Source organism: Panthera uncia, chromosome C2 (assembly GCF_023721935.1).
Source record: "Panthera uncia isolate 11264 chromosome C2, Puncia_PCG_1.0, whole genome shotgun sequence".
Taxonomy (NCBI): Eukaryota; Metazoa; Chordata; class Mammalia; order Carnivora; family Felidae; genus Panthera; species Panthera uncia.
In genome coordinates this window covers 67,174,425-67,192,051 of record NC_064810.1, presented here as the reverse complement: position 1 = coordinate 67,192,051, position 17,627 = coordinate 67,174,425, and positions in this window count along the sequence as shown.

Below are 17,627 nucleotides of genomic sequence, written 5' to 3'. Positions count from 1 at the left end.
CCTTGGTGTCTGGATTTATGGTTTCTTCTCACTCTCTCCCTCTTCCTTCCAGCATCACCCTTGCCTATCCCTCCTGCAGCAGCCCAGTAGCCTGAGCATTGAGGGGCTCTTGGATACAAACTCCCCCTGCTCCTCCCGGGCACCCTTCACATGGCTGCATGGCTCGGCCAGCTCCTTTGCCACCACAGCCCCCCACAGCGGGAGCTGAGCCTCTGGGAGCCAATGCATCTCCCTACTCCATCCTTCATTCCCACCTCAGGTGGTACTCCTAGGTTGGACCCACCCCCCACACAGGGGTCTTGAAGTGTGGGGCTCTTTTTGTTGTGAGGGTGACTTAGAAACTCTATTGTCATTTGGTGGTAGAAGCCAGGGATCTAAGTCTGTGCAGGGCACAGGGGAGGCATAGCCCTCAAAACATGTCATAGGCTCCTTCACTGAGAAACACTGTGCACTCCAGGCTCAATGATGAGCTTCTGATCTTCTCCAGATGCAGGAGGCAGTGCAGCGGAGTCAGGTCTGAGCCCCTGCTCTGCCACTTACGGCCCTGTGACTAGTTTCCTAGCCTGGTTCCTCACTGTAGTGTGGAGTGCTAACAATGCCCCCACTCCACGGAGTTGAAGTAGAATTTGATGTTGATATATACGAAGACTTAGGACAGCCCGTGTGCACCGAGTGCCATAGAAGCATTCGCTATTCTTACCCAGGCCTCCCGGGCTCCTCACTTGGCCTCAGGTCCAAACTGTGCTCCTGGCAGACACTTGCTTCAGAAACAGCTGGGCCAGTGGCCACCGGGACTGAGAACCTTGGCTCCAGGTATGGGCAGTTACCCAGGGTCCTGGACCTGAGCCGCCCTTGGGAACCTGTGCTTCCTTGACTCTGTTCCCAGTCCTGCCCTCACTCCATTTGATCATTCCAGAGGGCTGTTCCTGTGTGCCTTTCATTAGAAGTCTACTTCCACGGTATTTCTCTTTTCTTCTCTCTCCGTAGTTGTTGTATATGTTTGTTACTGTTTTCTTTTTTTTTAGAACCTCTGTTAGGCAGTGGTACTCAAAATGCAGATTCTTGGGCCCCACGCCAGAGATTCTGAGGCAGGATATCCAGCTGGGGACCAAGAATCTGTATTTAACTTGCCACTGGTGGCCTCCACAGCACCGGCCTCTAGCTCTGTAGGTCCAGTCTCTGTGTCTGCTATTGTCCAGGAAGGGGAGGGCCTCTGCTGCCCCCACCCCCAGGAAGCATGAGGCCCTTCCGCATGTTACACCTCAGGTACATATATCATCATTTAAAAATATCTACTTAAAATTCCACATTTACATCTCCTTCCAGGTGGGGTCATGCCTCAATCTAGAATCACTCCTTTGGGAAAAGGATAGATGAGAGAAGGTGAGGCATGACATTGCTTTCCTTTAGAAAAGTAGCAGAGTGGGAAGAAGGGTCTCTGGGCTAGAACTCAACGGCTTGGGTTTCTAGCCCTGATTCCATCACTAGCCTGCTGTGTGACCTTGGTTGAGTCACTTGACCTCTCTGGGCCTCACCCTCTTCATTTCTAACATAAAGGGGTTGAACAGGTTGGACTTGCCAAAGTTCTCTTCCAACTCTAAAAGTTTGTAAGTCTATAAGTCTATTTAAATGTGCCGACAGCTTTAGAATGGCTAATTAATGAGTTTTTAGTGGGAACACAATTAGGTGATAATGAAGGCCTCAGAAGTAAATCTCTCCACTTCTAGTAATGAGTAGATGAGACTTGGATTTTGTTTTCACTTAATGGAGCCCTTGGGAAGAGGGAGCATGGGACTACAGGCTCCTACCTGGGGGCTCAGGGAGGCCAGGAGTCAGGGACAAAGCCACACATAGAGGAAGCTAGGTGGCACTGTCCTAAAACAAAAACGAGTCACCTCTCAGGGTAGGCTTGGAGCCGCGTGGATAAAGCGGAATGTTGGCAGCTCTGCATAGTGCCTTGTATCCATTTCCAGAACACGTTCACCTGCATCATCTTGTTTAATCCTCTTACACCTGGTGAAATAGATAAACTTGGAACCTTTATCTCCCCCATTTAATGGATGAAAAATGGAGGCTGAGAGCAGTGACTCACTCAAGGTAAGGTTAAGTTGCTAATCAGTGATAATCAGGATTCAACTCAAGGTTCTTGATTCCAAAGCCCATGTCCTTTCTGCCCTATCTGGCTAGTTTGTCGTGCCTGGCAGGCCACCTCTACTGGCCTCCCTACTAAGAGCATGCTGAGGGCCTGCACAGCCACCTGGGACATGGCTTTGTGAGCTGGCTGTGGGGGTGGGAAAGATCAGGCTGGCGTGGAGGGTGATGGCGTCCAATCTGCGGTACAAAGGCTCCCGGGCAGGCTCCGTGGTTCATGACAGACCGTGGCATGGTTGCTGAGAGCTGGGCACAGCCACACATGCCACCAAACCCAGCATGGCAGTCCCTGGCATGGCAGTGCTCAGACAGTGTTTGCAGAGCCCCTGAGTTTGTATCTAACTGGGGAATGCCCTAAAGCGAGGGAGTGAGAATGAGAAAGGGTGATCCATAGAGGTGGGGAAGATTTCTGTCCCAGGGAGACAGACAATAAGGAGACCCAGCAAGGAGAGAAACCCCTCTGTGTGGTGTGGGGAGGGGTAGGGTCTCCTGCCCTGGGAGTAGAGGCAGGAAGCAAGTAGATAAACTTCTCAAAGTCAACTGCTGGTGACTTTGACTGCAGAGACACGAGACCTTGACCTTTCCTTTCTGAGTGAAATAGGGTGCAAGCATTATGCCGAGATGCAGTCTTTGCTGCAGAGGGAGGGAGGGAGGGAGCACACCAGCAAGCATTTGTCTGCGTCCTGCCCTAGAAATGCTTCAAGTAATAAAATCAGGATGACTTCAGAAATCCATTACCCCTCTCGGCCTCCCGCAGGCACCTACGTGCCCTGGTGGAGAGGGAGAAGAGGCCTGGGGACCGAGCCTGGTAATGTGGCCTCAGTCTCCTCATCTGTAAACCAGGGGATGGGGGGAGATGGGCCCGAGGTCCCTACCTGCTCTGACCTCAGGTGGTCTAGAGGAGGTCTTTTGGAGTGGGGGCAGAGGAAGGATTGAGATGTGACACCAGAAAGAAAGGGGAGAAGAGAGGAGGGTAGAGATAGACATGGGGAGAAGAGAGCCGTGATAAAGTAAGAAACACACAGAGCTCAGAGGTTGAGTCTCCACCCCATCACTAGCGAGTCAGGCTCTCTGAACCTTGGCTTCCATACCTGAAACGTGGTGCTGGGGATACAAGGATTAAAAAAAAAAGAAGCAGGTTACAAACCATAAAGTACCACACAAATTAACATGCTGAATTCGCAATAAAAAGCACTGACAAGAGAGGCAGGGAAGGCTGGGGGCAGGGAGCCAGGGGAGATCCTTTCATGAACCTTTTCTTTCCTGGGGATGTAGATAGAGGAGAGGGGTAGGGAGTGGGAAGGAAATAACCAAAGGTAGACCGAGGAGGAAATAAAACCCTCCCTTGGTGAGGCTGTTTGTGTTCCCTGTGGGAGACAGAGAATCCAGGCAGCTGCCAGTGGCAGGCTGCATCTCCAGCAATGGAGCCTTTGCCTGGGTGAGAACAGCCCAAGTGGGACTAGGGCAGGAGGAAGCTTCCTTCCCAGACGCCCGGGGAAGGGAGAAGGCAGACTGGGGCTTCGAGGTGTCGTGGCACTCCCCAATTTCTGTCACGCTTGAAACTCTTGACTGAGGAGGCTGGTGTGAGGGGAGCGTGGTAAAAGCCCAAGGCAGAATCTGAGACAGGAGAGGGAAAGGATGCGAAAGGCAAAAAGAGAAAAATCTGGATGAAGGAGTTCTGGAAAGCCAAACTAAGACAGGAGCCTCAGTCCATGTGGCCCAGCTCCACCCACGGTTCCTCCTTCTGCTGCTCGTGTCTGGATCTCCATCTTGGCATGAGGCAAGTCCAAGACGGGGGAAGCACAGGGCTGGGGTCAGGGTGGCCAGCTCCCCTGGCAGGCTAGATTTATGATTTGGCTGAGTTGGGGAGAGAGTGAGCCTGCAACCATCCAGGGTCTGAAAAGCAGCCCAGTGTTTCCTGGAGGAGCCACAGTGCCAAGGGCAGGGGCATCCATCTGGCCTCTCCGTGTAGTACATTTTTCACCCTGGAGCCTGGGACCAGGCTTGCCTCCCTTCTGCCATATGTAGCCACAGCTCCCACCTTCAGTAGCCTCTCCTGCAGGGCCTGCAGCCCCAACAGGTGCTCCTTGAGGGGATGGGGGGCAGGCAGCCTGTTCCCTGTCTTGGGACCCTCTCCTACTAGGGCCTCTAGCTGGTACCCATCCTAGCTGGTGTCTGCTTAACTTTCCCTGGGAATAAAAAACCTTGGTGTCGGAAAGGTGAAAGGACTCCAGAGATAGCTAGGACTGTAGTTTCATGTTCCAGGAACTCTGGGCTTCCTGTGAGCTACCTTGAGAGTTGCTGAGAGAGGCTGAACACCCAGGGCCCAGCTCCCTGCCCACCAGCGTAACTCTACTTCTATCTGATCTAGATATGGATGTTCTAGATAAGATTTCATTTGAAAGAATGGATTCTGCTGCTGAAAACGAAAGTTTGAAGGCCACAGATCTGGTCTCGTTTCAAAGAGGAAGATACAGAGGTCCAGAGAAGGCCAGTAGCCTGGCCCAGTTGCTAGAAGAATGGGGACTGGAGCCCAAACCCCCTGGTTCCCCCATCACTCCATGATACTGAGCTGCCTTTTTGAAGGTGCTGGTCTGAGCATTCATGGCCAACACCACTTCTCCACCCTAGCAGTTCTCCTATTTCCCCCTCTCTGTCCAACAGTCAGGCCCACCTCTTGAGTTTGGGTGCCATGCCCCTCTTAGCTTTTCCTCTGCCAAAAGGGGCTTCCGGGTGTAAATCATGTGTGACCCAGGCAAAGTCACTTCAGGTGTGAAGCAAGACCTCCACGATCAACCTCCAGTTGTGGCGTCTTCAGCCCTGGAGCTGTCTCCAGGCCCAGATCTTTGGGTTGTGGCTCCCCTATCGTCCATCCCTGTGGGCCTTGGAGTTTATTGAGGGTTTTCTGGTGGAGTCCAGTAGAGCTGGCTCTCTTCTATTTAGGTCTCAGTTTGTTCATTTTGGCTTGTCCTCTTTTTTTTTTTTTTAAGAAGGTTTATTTGTTTGTTTGTTTATCTAAGTAATCTCAGCGCCCAACATGTGGCTCCAACTCGCAACTCTGAGATCAAGAGTCTCAGGCTCCACCAGCTGAGTCAGCCAGGTGCCCCTGTCCGTTTTGGCTTCTGATTGCTGGTGCCCATCCAGCCACTCTCTGCCTCAGTCTCTGGATTCTTTTCCAGAAAACCTCAGACTAACAACATTTGTTCTGGGCAGGCGGCTCTCTCTACCACCACCAACTATGCCTGCTTCTCTCCTACAATTCCTGTGGGCCCTATTCTCCAGCACGGTTGCTCTGCTTTATGTTCTGCCTCCTCTGCTAGACTCACTTTTCCAGCATGCTTCCGTTTAGCCTCTCCTTTCCAGATTTACATGCTGGCTCTGCACTTTCTACCTGCTTCTCTTAGTGTTTTAGAGCCAAGGCCTTCTTCTCCAGTCAGCCCCCTGGACACCTTCCCATTGTAGGAACCACCACAACCATCTCAGGATTCCACAGATGAAGAAAACCAGGCTCCAGGCTTTCCTGGGGGCCTGATACAGGCCAGGCATGTGGGAGGCACCTTATACATCGTATCTCACTGAACCCTCACAGCATTCACCCAGTTTTCATGTAGGGACACTGAATGTCAGAGATTTAGCAGTTTGCTCAAGATCACACAGTTAATAAGTTTCAAAGTCCTAGTTGTGCCTAACTCCCGAGCGTAGGCAGTTACCCACAAGACCAAGCTGCCCAGGTGGCCACCTTGCATGGCCAAGCCCATGACCTAGGCCTTGGGTGGCACACCTGGTGGTTTTTCTCCAAAGCACTCATCCTATTCCAGGGCCTGCACCCTGCTTACTGTCTTCCCTGTTTCCCCTGGTGGGAAGCTCCACAGTGGCTGGCTTCTCCTTTCCTAGCCCAGGACCCCCGGGAGGGTGAAGGAGAAGGATATGGCTCTGTGATGGGAGAAGATGGGGAAGGTTTCTGGGCTCTCCATCTTTGGGAGAGTGGGCACTGGGATGGGAGCAGGGAGGACGATGACCAAAATGGGGACAGGAAATGACTTGGGCTAGAAAAAAGAGAGATTGCGCTGCTGACTCTTTTGTGAAACACTGCTTCCTCCAAAGTTGTTACCCGAGAGTGTGCGGCAGAGGAAGCTGACTGCTGACAGCAGCAGCTGTGGAGGCGGCGGGAGCTAGAGGGGTGGCATTATCCCCCTCCGGGGCGGGAGGGGGGGTGAGTGGTGTCTCCTGCCTGTTCTGGAATCTGTGTCTCTCACCACCCATCCCCCCACACACCCTCAGGCTCAAAACCCAGAAGGAGAGAGAGGGACAGACACCCCAGGAAGATGCACACACCCTGCCTCTCACACTCCTGCTCACATGCACACCCACGCGCGCGCGCGCTCATGCACACACACACACACACACACACACACACAAACTCTTGCAGGTCTCTCTTTTCTCTGTCTCCATAAGCATCACACCACTGCTCTCCGGTCCAGCCAAAGTTGGAGTATTTCTGGGATGAGCAGTCTACTCCATGAGGATAAATCATCCCAAACCATCCTCAGGCGCCTTTGAGGAAACTCGGGAGACAGAGCCAGCCCTCTGTGGGGTGGCCCGGAGGACAGCCTGGGAGCTGGTGATTGGTGTGTCACGCCTGGGGCTGCAAGCTGTTTCCCGTGCTTTTGTCTGATGCTGGGAGCAAGGCTCAGCAGTGTGAGGGACAATCAGAGCTGCTCGGGCAGGCTGCTGCATCGTGTCCTGCTGTCCCTGTGGCCAGACCGAGCTACCAGAGCCCCCAGACAGGACGGAGGTGTTTTCTGGCTAACCTGAGTGCAGAAGCCCGGGTCGATTTATCAGCAAGTGTTTCTTCCTGAAAGCAGTGGCAGCAGCCTTGGTCCCCTGGACTGAGAAACACTAGCAGGGACTCAAGCCCTGGCCCCTCACCATCCCAAGGAAGCCCCCCCCAGCCCCTTTCAGAGACCTGGGAGCTGGGCGTGCCTGTGGCCCTGGCTCTGCTCCTAGGCTGGGGCTGGGGTCGTGAGTGCTAGCCCTGGGGGTGAGGAGCATGAAAGCGTGGTTGCTCGCCTGGGCTCTGACAGCCGGGCTGACGGTGCTGGCTTCCCCAGGATTGCTTCTCCTGCCTAAACCGTGTTTGAGCCTTGGGTGCCCGCGGCTGAACTGCTAGTGGTGAGTACTTGGACAGATGTCCCTTTTCATGTTCATTGGCCATGCCCTGCACGAGTCACAGTGGCTTGGCTCTGCAGCTTTATTTTCAGAGAGAATAGACATTAATTTGCCTCACCTCGTGCCAGCTGGGTGAGGTAGAAAATCTAGGGAGCAGGGCCAACCTGGGCGGGGGGGTGGAGGTGAGCTTCACACAACTGGGGCTGCAAGTGTTTTTTCTTAGGACAAAGAGGTCCCTGAAAGGAGAAGCTTCTCTCACTGGCTCCCTCTCCCGATTGGGTAGAGATGTACCTAAGCAGCGTGTGGAGGAAAGGCTGCCCCCAAAATGCCTGCTCCTCACAGGTGTTTCAGGCTTTGGGGCCAGCTGCACTCTTGCTGCCCAAACCCTGCTGGTTGAAGGGCTCAGTGAGGTTCCCCTTTTCCTATCTGGCCATGTGGCTTATTGCCTCTTCCCACTCTGACGTCATCATCCTGGGGCCATTGAAGAGGTCCCTTTAGTTCTTTTCCTTGCTCCCTCAGATCCGTGGGCTGCCTCCTGAGGGCCAGATTGCTGTCAGCACTCCCAGGGCAGGGCATGGGACAGCAGCAGGTCTCCCCCTCACATGTGCAGAGTGAGACCCAGCAAGGCCGGGGAGATGCGGCCTTGGGACCCTGGGGCTCTCTGTGGTAGCCCTGGTCCCTGCCTACCCCCCTAAAAGAGCGCTGTCCTTGGTGGCTACGGTTATGTTCTCAGCGTGGGCTGCCTCTGGGAATAAGGAGGTCTGGGAGGCTGCCACATGCTGGATGAAGTCATACTTCCTATACTCCTATATGAGCCCTTGATTGTCTCTTTTGAGTCCACAGTCAAGTGCATGCTTTCTAGCTTTCCAAACATGTCTGTGATCATGTTTTCTGTTCCCTTGTGATTGCACAGTCTGCCTATATCTGCATAAGTGTCATACAGTGAATGCGTTTGGACATGATGACTTCTGAGGTCCCTTTGAAGAACATCTTTCTGGAGGATCACTGGGGGACAACTCTGTAACCCTATGTCCTGTTATACCTCGATCCTTTGAGGCCTATCTGAAATCCAAGGCATGGCTAGAGAACTGTGGTTCTGACTCATTTGAGAATTCTGACCTTATGATTCCAAAATCATGGCTTAGAGCTGGGCAAGCAGTGTGTATTTAGGGCAGGTTTTCTCAGCAGTGGTACCACTGAAATTTGGGGCTGGATGATTCTTGGTGGGGGGGCGGGGGAGGACTGTCCTGTGCCCTGTAGGATGTTTAACAGTATCCCTGGACTCTACCACTTTCGTTTGTGACACCAAAAAATATCTCCAGACGTTACCAAATTTTGCCCAGGGACAAAATTACAGCAGTTGAGAATTGCTGGTTCATGTTAATGCTGTTGCTTCTATAGTCTCTCCTTTGGCCTCATGGGACTGGGTCCAATGTGGCCAAGTGAAGTGTCACCATCCCTGGCCTAGGAATACAGACACCTGGGGTCTGGGCTTGAGTGATCTCACTCAGTGTAGGTGGAGAATCACTTCTAGCCCTCCCCTGTGTCCACCAACTTCCAGATTTTCTTGGTGGAAACATAGTGGTCAGGGTCAGTGGGGCTGGGTAGGGCCTCCCTTCTGTGGGGGATGAGGTCTGGGAAAGAAAACCCCACTCCAGGATACCACCATTTCTTCCTGACATTTTCCCAAAAGCCAAAAGTGGCATGGGAGCCAGGATGGGTTCTGTACCCAGGGCAAGTGTGAATATGCACACATGTGCACGTATATATGCACACGCACTTGGTTGCAGCTTTCTGGACCCTGTACTGAATGAATGATGTGGAGGCCAGCCCTGCCTTGGGGAACTTGCAGAGTGAGATGGACATCCTATTACGTACTAATAAAGAGATAAACCAATCGAAAGGATTCTGTGCCTTGTTTGGATTAAGTTTCATCCTTCTAGGCAAATTACTTATGAGTAAGAACAATCAAGGGGAGAAGAAGGCTCTTGAGTTTCTTGGTTTATCAGAATCTCTGTGGGATCATGGTGATCTTGCCCTTCATCAATCCAGGAGGACTTCATAAAGGAGGAGATATTTCAGAGCCTATAATGTGGGCAGAGGCAGCATGATGCGTGTGTGTGTGTGTGTGTGTGTGTGTGTGTGAAGCCCTTGGATCTTTTATCTGACAGTGACTCTGGGGGGGGGGGGGCAGGTAGAGAAGCTGGCTAAGGCGTGTCCTTCCTTCCTCCTTGAATAAGCAGGTGCCAGCCCTTTTTCTCCATGCCTCCCATCTACTCTGCTGAAACTTGTCTTCAGAGCTGGAAGGCAGACCCTCCCACCCCCAGCACAGAGGAGGGACTTACAGAAAGCCCCATGCTGCAGAGAAATGATGGCCAAATTCTGATTTGTCGAATAGAGCAGAGAGGTGCTTCAGGTGACACGAACCAGCAAATCATCATCTAATCAGCCTGCTGAGCTTTGAAATACCTCCTGTGATCCATTTCAGCAGATTATATCTTCTAATGATGCTTGATTCTGGTGGGTGAGTTTACAGTCCCCAAACAGTGTCCGAACTGCAGGGATGGGGAGGTGGCTGCACAGTGTTGCCTGGCCTCTCTGGTTATCCCAGCTAAGCCACAGCACATTGTCCTTAGGCCTGAGTCTCCATGGTCTCCACCTAAGTACACAGACTGTTTTCCTCAGCAACTCTTTGGGAGCCTTTGACCTTCCCTTTTCCTGGCCCTGTCTCCCTCAGCAAGCCAGTTATTCTCTGAAAAGCCTGATGGGCATTGGAGAAGGGGAGAGAAATCTCATTATAGATGGAGTATTGGGGCAATAAACAGCTCTGTGATCTGCAGCTTTTGAACCTATAGTGTTGTGATAATGCTCTGAGGTTTGCAGTTTTGTGGTCCCAAGAGGGAGCTGGGTCCCCACCTACTTTTCTGTGTTTTTCGGGGCTGGCTGGTCATATAGGAATACAGGGCCCATGGGCAGGGCCAGGCCTGGGTTTATGTAACTTCCAGGGCTTACATGAGACTCCTCCGCTGTGGAACAGAGACAGAGAGGTGACTCGGAAGGACAGAAGCCCTCGTTGCTCCCACAGAGGGCACACGCCTATGTATGTGAGACTAGGCACAAATCAGGAAGCCCCATCTGGGGTCTTGGTGGGCCGTTTCAGGGTCAGCTTACAGGGGAAAGTCATGGCACAGCCCTGCACGTGGGACCTTTCTTTGTACCAGCGAGCCCTGGTGACATTAGGCAGCATCCCTAACACAGCCCCCTCGGGCCCACCAGCTGCCTCTGTGTGGCTGCTGGGAAACAGCAGGGCCTGAGTCTGGGAACTGGATGGGTGGTCATGAGGTTCCCAGCCCAGTTCCCTGAGTAGAGGTCAGACTCTGTCAGACTCCCAGAACATGTGCTCGTCAGATGCAACAACCTTTTTTCCCATAGTGGAGCAGGGAGGGAGAGAGATGTGGAGAGATGTGGCATTGTGAAGGGGACTTCTGCCCATGCCAGTTAGCAACAGGAGCCCTGCTGGCCATCTCCACCTGGGAGTTACACTGAAAGCTTAAGCAGATGTGACTCCTCTTGAGGAAGTATACTGAGGGCAGAGCCCGCTTCTTTGGGAAGAGGAGGCTACATTCATTACGACATCCATTTCTTTATCCAACTTTTATAGAGCGCTTGCCAGCCCGGTGCCGGGTGACACCCTCTCCAGCTTCACGGCACTCACAGCCAGGGGAAGAAGGATGGAGGCTGATTGAGACATGGTGGTCCTCACACAGCTGTGGGAGCCCATTTGAGGTCCAGATTAATTGGGTTTTTGGCTCTTCTCCCAGCAGAGCTTTCCAGGCCCCACCCCAAGGCTTTGGGGAGATAACAGAGTTGTGGGGTCAAGTCACAGCTGGAAGCAGTGGGGCTGCTCCCAAACTGCCAGGTCCTAAAGGGGCTTGTTAATCTCTGCCCCCCCGGGGCTGGCAGGAGGCTCCTTGGTGCCCCTCTATTCTCTGCTCTCAGTTAATTGCTTTCCACAATCTGTTTGCTCCTGCCTTTCCTCCTCCTGCTGCTGTCTGCCTGTCCAGCTTTGGAACTGTCACTTCCTCCCTGGTTGCCCGCTCCGACCCTCCAGTGGGACCCACGTGGCTGGTGTTCCTGGAAACTCTACCTGAACACGTGGAGGATAGAGGGAGGGGATATGTTAGATTTTAGCTCTCTGATATTTTTCCTCTCCTCAGCTCACCTCCACATTCTCCTATTCCACTAAGCTCAGGGCTCCGAGAAAGGGGCTGTTGGTACCTGGCTCTACCATTAAAGCATCGATGCTTGTCCATCGTATATAAAATGAAGACCTGTACTGGAACAGGGGTCCTCTTTGTGTGGTCCTCAGACCGGCAACATCAGCATCACCTGAGTACTTGTTAGGAATGCAGATTCTCAGGCCTCCCCCTAGACCGCAGAATCAGAAACCTGGGGTTGGGGCGCGTGCACACCACAGACCTGAGAACCACGGCTGGCTGCTCGCCTCGCGGGATGCCCTGCTCTGATCCTCCCCGCACACCCCCCACAGCAGCATCCACAGGTCTGCCCCAGTGACTTTAATAATGCCTCTCTCCCCAGAGGAGCAGAATGCCCTAACATCTCTCTCCCGCTGCTGGCATTTAGCCCATTGCTGAGTTAATTCAAGCAATACTAATAACCGGTTTGCCGGTGAGCAGACCTCTCACAGACCCCTAAATCCTACTCGCTGGGGTGCTGATAACAGGCTAGGAATCCTGTCTGGCCACCTGCAGCCATTCACAAAACAACGTGCAAAAGGTCTGGCGCTAGACTGGATTCTGTGATGATACCGAAAGAAATAGAACCTTTGTCCCTGCCCTCTGTGAACTGACAGTCTAAAGGGGGGACCAGTGCCACAGTCCACAGCTTTTAATACTGGCTTCCTCCCTCCTCCTGCAGGCCTTTCCCCTTGCTCAAAGCCTCTCTCCTTGCTCGGTGCAGACAGCTGGCATCAGTTTCCTGGAGGTCCTCAAACCCCTGCTGGTCAGGCTCCATCAGGTCACGCTCAGCATCCCGCTTTGCACTGGTTCTGTGAGCGGCTGGCCCCAGCTGAGACCTTTCCCGGCCTTTCTCTGGTCTCCAAGGAGCCTGCAAGAAATGCAGCCTGAGAAAACAGCCTCCCTTCCCTTCCCCCACTGCTCTGTTCTCCCTGCCCACTCCCCCTAACTCCCCAAGGCTCCCCCAAGCCTGCAGCTCCTTCACTCCCAAACTCATGTTTTATGCAGGAACATCCCCATTCTCATGGAAAGTGCAGCAAAGTTGGGGAAAGAATTCAAAATCTCTTTTGAAGAGGGCAGAGCGAATGCAGGGTTATGGGGTTAACCTCAGCTGAGAGTTTTTTCCTGGCTGAGTGGATGCCCTTCCATGTGTGTGTGTGTGTGTGTGTGTGTGTCCCTTGTTTCTTTCTGTCCACCATTTGCATGGGAGGGGCGGGGTGGGGAGGGCAACACACACCAACACACAAATAGACACATGTGCACACATGTGTCTGGAGTGGGCCTCCCCTCCCAGTGCCCCATCGTGCCTCTCATTCTGCTTTCTGGGGAACACCTGGAGTGTGGTATTTTGGATTTAAACATTCTCAGAAATTTGGGAGGCATGAGGAAAAGCGATTGAATGTTTTTTTTTTCAAATATTAGAAAGAAAATGAACATACATCTAAAACTTTCCTTTGGTGATCTCCCTTTGTTTTGAAACATCAAAAATGGTTGTATAGAATTGATTTTTTAAAAAAGAAAATTAGCTTGCTGGGTATGTGAAATTGCTGCAGTTTATTCTGCTAATAATTCCAAGTTTCCCATTGTGAAGTGCCCACTCTTTCAGAAGCCTGGCATCCTTTCTCTTCTGATCGTTTTTAAGAAGTAGTAAAACCTTGAACAGAAGACTCCATCTACAATAAATACACTTAGAACAAGACAAAGGACAGTATTATGTTTTCTGGACTTGGTGCTGGGAGAAACAGAAAAGCACTTATTTTCAGAAAGGGAATTGTGGAAAAAAGAAGAGGGAGACCTTCCAATCTCGCTGGATGCAGTTTGCTCCACAGAACTTTCTCTAAGCAGCCTGATCCTCTGAGCCCTCACCTTGAGTCATTCTGGATACTTCCAACCCTGCATTTTTGTGGTCTTTCCAGAGTCTTGAAAACTGAAGATTTGCCTAGTTGGAGACAAACTTCTCTCCTTTTTCACATATTAATTCATCTCTTGATTTGCACCATGTTTTTCCAAGTATGGCTCCATGTCCGTCACGTGCAATAAGATATTTTGGGGGGCAGATTGGAGCCATAGGATGGCAAGCAAGGCCACCATGTTGGGGGGATTTGCTTGGGACCCCCCCCCAACCCTGCTTTCCCTAGACTCAGGCCTCCACTGATACCATCACTGTCTGCAGCCCTGAGCAGCTAGGGCATGGTTTGTGTTTATTTTAGTGGCTCTGTTAAGCGCTGTGGCTATTCCCCTCCCGCCTGCCTGCAAATCTGCCTCTGAATCCTGGACCCAGGGCTTCCACAACAATTTGAGTTACTGAGGACAAAATTTTTCCCATACTTGATTAAAGTAATTTATTTTACTTTCCTCTGTACTTATAAGTGGAGATGTACTTGGATTCCCAGGAACAATTGATTTTTCTGGAGGAGGTCATTGAGAAAGGAATGTCAAACAAGGCACATCATTATATGCAGACGAAAAGGTTGATACAGTTCGTTTAACATAAAATCTTATTGTGTAATTTTTAGAAACGGTTTGGAAACGTAAAAACACTCCATCCTCAACACTTTATTCATGCTGAAAAAGTTTTAGAATGCCGAAACATATTTGAAATAATCTGTTTCAAAGAAGTCCTTGGGACAAAACAGAGGGGGAATTATTTTTTTTGCTTTACGTGTTTCTTCCAGGTCTTCACATTTTCAGTCTTGTCTCTGGGGAATCTCCTGTGTTCAGCAAATTTAGAATGAAATCTACTTTCCTCTTCCCTCCTCTGTGGCGTCCTTTGTCATTATTCTTAAAGAAAAACATGTGTGATACACCCAGAATTCCACTGTGGCTTTTGGTTGGAGCAGAGGAGTCCAAGAGTGCTGGAGATAGCAAAGAGATAAAGACCACAGATGGATATAAAGAGACATGGACACATTGGCAGCCCCCAACTGACAAGGGACAAAGAAAGAGGACTTTAGGAGTAAACCCAGACACCCTCCTAACAGTGAGCCCATCCCCAAGAGGAGGGTCCACTCTGGGCCTTTGGGCCTACGTTTGCAGCTTCCAATACCTGGAGGACAACCCTATATGAATGAGCCTATGGGAGCCACTTGGGGAGCCAATGAGAAGGGAGGGGGGAAGGTTAGTTGGAGAATTATGGGCAAACCCTCTGAAGCAAAATACTGTAAGATGCTAAGGGTGGCTCCTATCAGCCCTGCCAGCTGTTTATTTATTTACCTCTTTTCACAGCAGGACATTATGAAGCTGATGAATTAATGCCTTTCTAGGGCCAAACCCTGAGGGTGACCTGCCCTTGTTTCTCTCTCCCTCCCCCTCTTTTCCCTTCATATACCACATTCCCTGCCACCCCCACCCCTCTTCTTCACAGCGGTGGTAATGGGGGGAGTCATGATAGCTACCATTTATTGAGCAGTTACTAGGTGCTTGGCTGAGATGAACTGCCTGAGTCTTCATTCTTTTTGGTAAACTTGAGTACTTTGAACCTTTAGGGGTTAAGTGGGGGCTATGGGCCCCTTCCCACCTCACTACCAGGTTGCCATGAAAGGCAAATTCTCTCTATATATAGATAATTCTCAGTCCAAATTCTCTCTGTATAGATAATTCTTAGTCCAAATTCTCTCTATATGTAGATATTTATTAGTAACCCAGCACAAAACAGTCATATAACCTCTTCTGGAAGCTCAGGGAAGTGCTAACTCTGCCCTTTTAAGTGGGCCAGCAGCACCTGGCCTGAAATGGTCCCTTGAGACAAATGTCACAGGGTTTAGCTAACCATTTGGTGCAGGAGCCTGAACCTTGGAGGAGATGCTAAAGAAGTTGGGGTTTTTCACCCCAAAGAAGAGCTCATAGGGAGGGCGGCCTGAATGATGATTCAAATGACTGATTATTTTTAACACTATGATGATTTATTTTTTCCTTTTAACTTTAGTTGAGATATTAGAAAACAAATATAGAAAACCACAACATAGATGTTTTAGTAACAAGTTATATTAAGGTTAATGCCCTACGCCACCGCCCAGGTGGAGAAAAAGACCTTTGGCAACCACTCTAGAAGCTTCTCTCCGTTCTGATCCCAATCTCCCCGAAAAGGTACCTCAACTACCTGTGTGCCTTTATGGGTGGTTTTTGTTTCCATGATGATTTATTAGAGGAAAGGGACAAAGCCTCTGCTTCCTGAACCCAGAACAACCCATAATTCATTGAACCTACAGCAGAAAAGATTGAAGTTAGACTACAAAAAGAATTTAGAAATCTAGAAATCAGTGACATGGAGATAGAGGCAGAAAATCCGTGCAATGATTGAGATGTGGTTCTGGCTGGGGGCAGGGAAATAGAGGTCACCCCAGTCTGGGGGCTGCCCTCAAAGAATTAGGCTGGCTGGGTGCCCCTTGCCTTTTCTTTCCTTTCTTCTCTTTTTTAAAATCTTTATTTACTTTTGAGAGAGAGAGAGAGAGAGGGAGAGAGAGAGAGAGAGAGAGAGTGTGTGTGTGTGTGTGTGTGTGAATGGGGGAGGAACAGAGAGAGGAGACACAGACTCTGAAATAGGCTCGAGGCTCTGAGCTGTCAGCACAGAGCCCGATGCAGGGCTCGAACTCACGGACTGTGAGATCATGACCTGAGCCGAAATCAGGTGCTTAACTGACTGAGCCACCCAGGCACCCCAACCCCTTGCCTTTTCTGATCAGCAGGAGATTGAGGAGGCTCTGTGTGTGGTGGTGGGGCGGGGAAGATGGAGACAGGTGGTACCTCACCCCACAGTGCCATGACTGGCTGGCCTTGGAGGTCACCCGGTGTCGTGACCCCTTCTTCTGATCATGCTCTTCAGAGACATGCTCTTCCTCCTGAAGCCTCTAATCCTGCCTTAGCCCGTCAGAGAGAGTGACTCTTGAAAGAAAGAATGAGCAGCTGGGGGACAGGCCTGGGATCTGAGCCCACCCCATTCCTGGGTGACCAGGGCAGCCGAACAAACACACTTTGGCCCCGGGCCCAAGGGACACCAGGCAAGGTGCCTGGAGGAAATGGGGCAGTGGAATAAGAGGAGAGTGAATGGCCTCCCTGCTTTCCCTCCATTCAGTGTGTGGTTTCCATGGGGCCCCAAGTGTGTTTATAGGCAGCAGACCTGAGTGGGGGGAGCCCTGGGGACCGGGCTGCAAGGCTGCAGGGACAAGAAAAGGAAGACTGGGGGGTGGGCAGGGAGGGCGGGGGCACTTGAAAAACCAAATGAAAAGTTGGCTGTCGAATGCTTTTTGCCAACCATAGTCAATTCTTAATTATCCCCGTAATGGGAGGGAGCAGTGGCAAGAATGATTCAAAGCAGCAAATAATCCCAAACCATTTAAGCTACATGATTTTTAAAAGAGAGAGAAGGAGATTTCCCTTCCTAATGATGTCTGGCTCAGGCTGATGTTAAATGAGGGAAGTATTAACAGCGAGCTCCCCAGGGATCAAGGCTAGAACCAGTCTTATTTAACATGTTTATAAATTATTTAGAGTTCACATTTCGTGATTTTGTGAACGGGTGCTGGGAGGGGGCTGTAAATCCTCCCAGAAGCCAGAGGAAACCCTCTTCCAGGGATTATGTACTCACTGGAGGGAATCCCCGAAGTGGGAAATGAAGAAGAGATTGGAAGTGTTAGGCTAACCAGGGCAGTCTCATGGGAGGGCACTGGTCAAGAGAGACTCCCACATCCCCCAGCAAGCCTGTGGCTTAAAAAAGAGGAGCATGAGCCTCTGCTCTAGAGCACTGAATGGCTGCCAGCTTCTCCCTGAATTAAGTGCACGAAAGGCCCTCCACAACGAGGTCTCAACCTTCTCTCCCATCACTCCAGCCATGCTCCTGACATTAGGAACAACAGCCTATAGGGCCTGGTGGCTTGCCACAGTCACATGGCTAAATGCAAAGCACTTGGAATTGGACCCAGAATTCTGACTCAGAGACTTTATCCATGCATATTGCACTGAATCCTGGCTGACTCCCAAAGCCGCACCTCAGTTCCTGCCTCATCTCCTGTATCTGCTGTCAGGACTCTGTTGATCTCAAGTTCCACCTCCTCT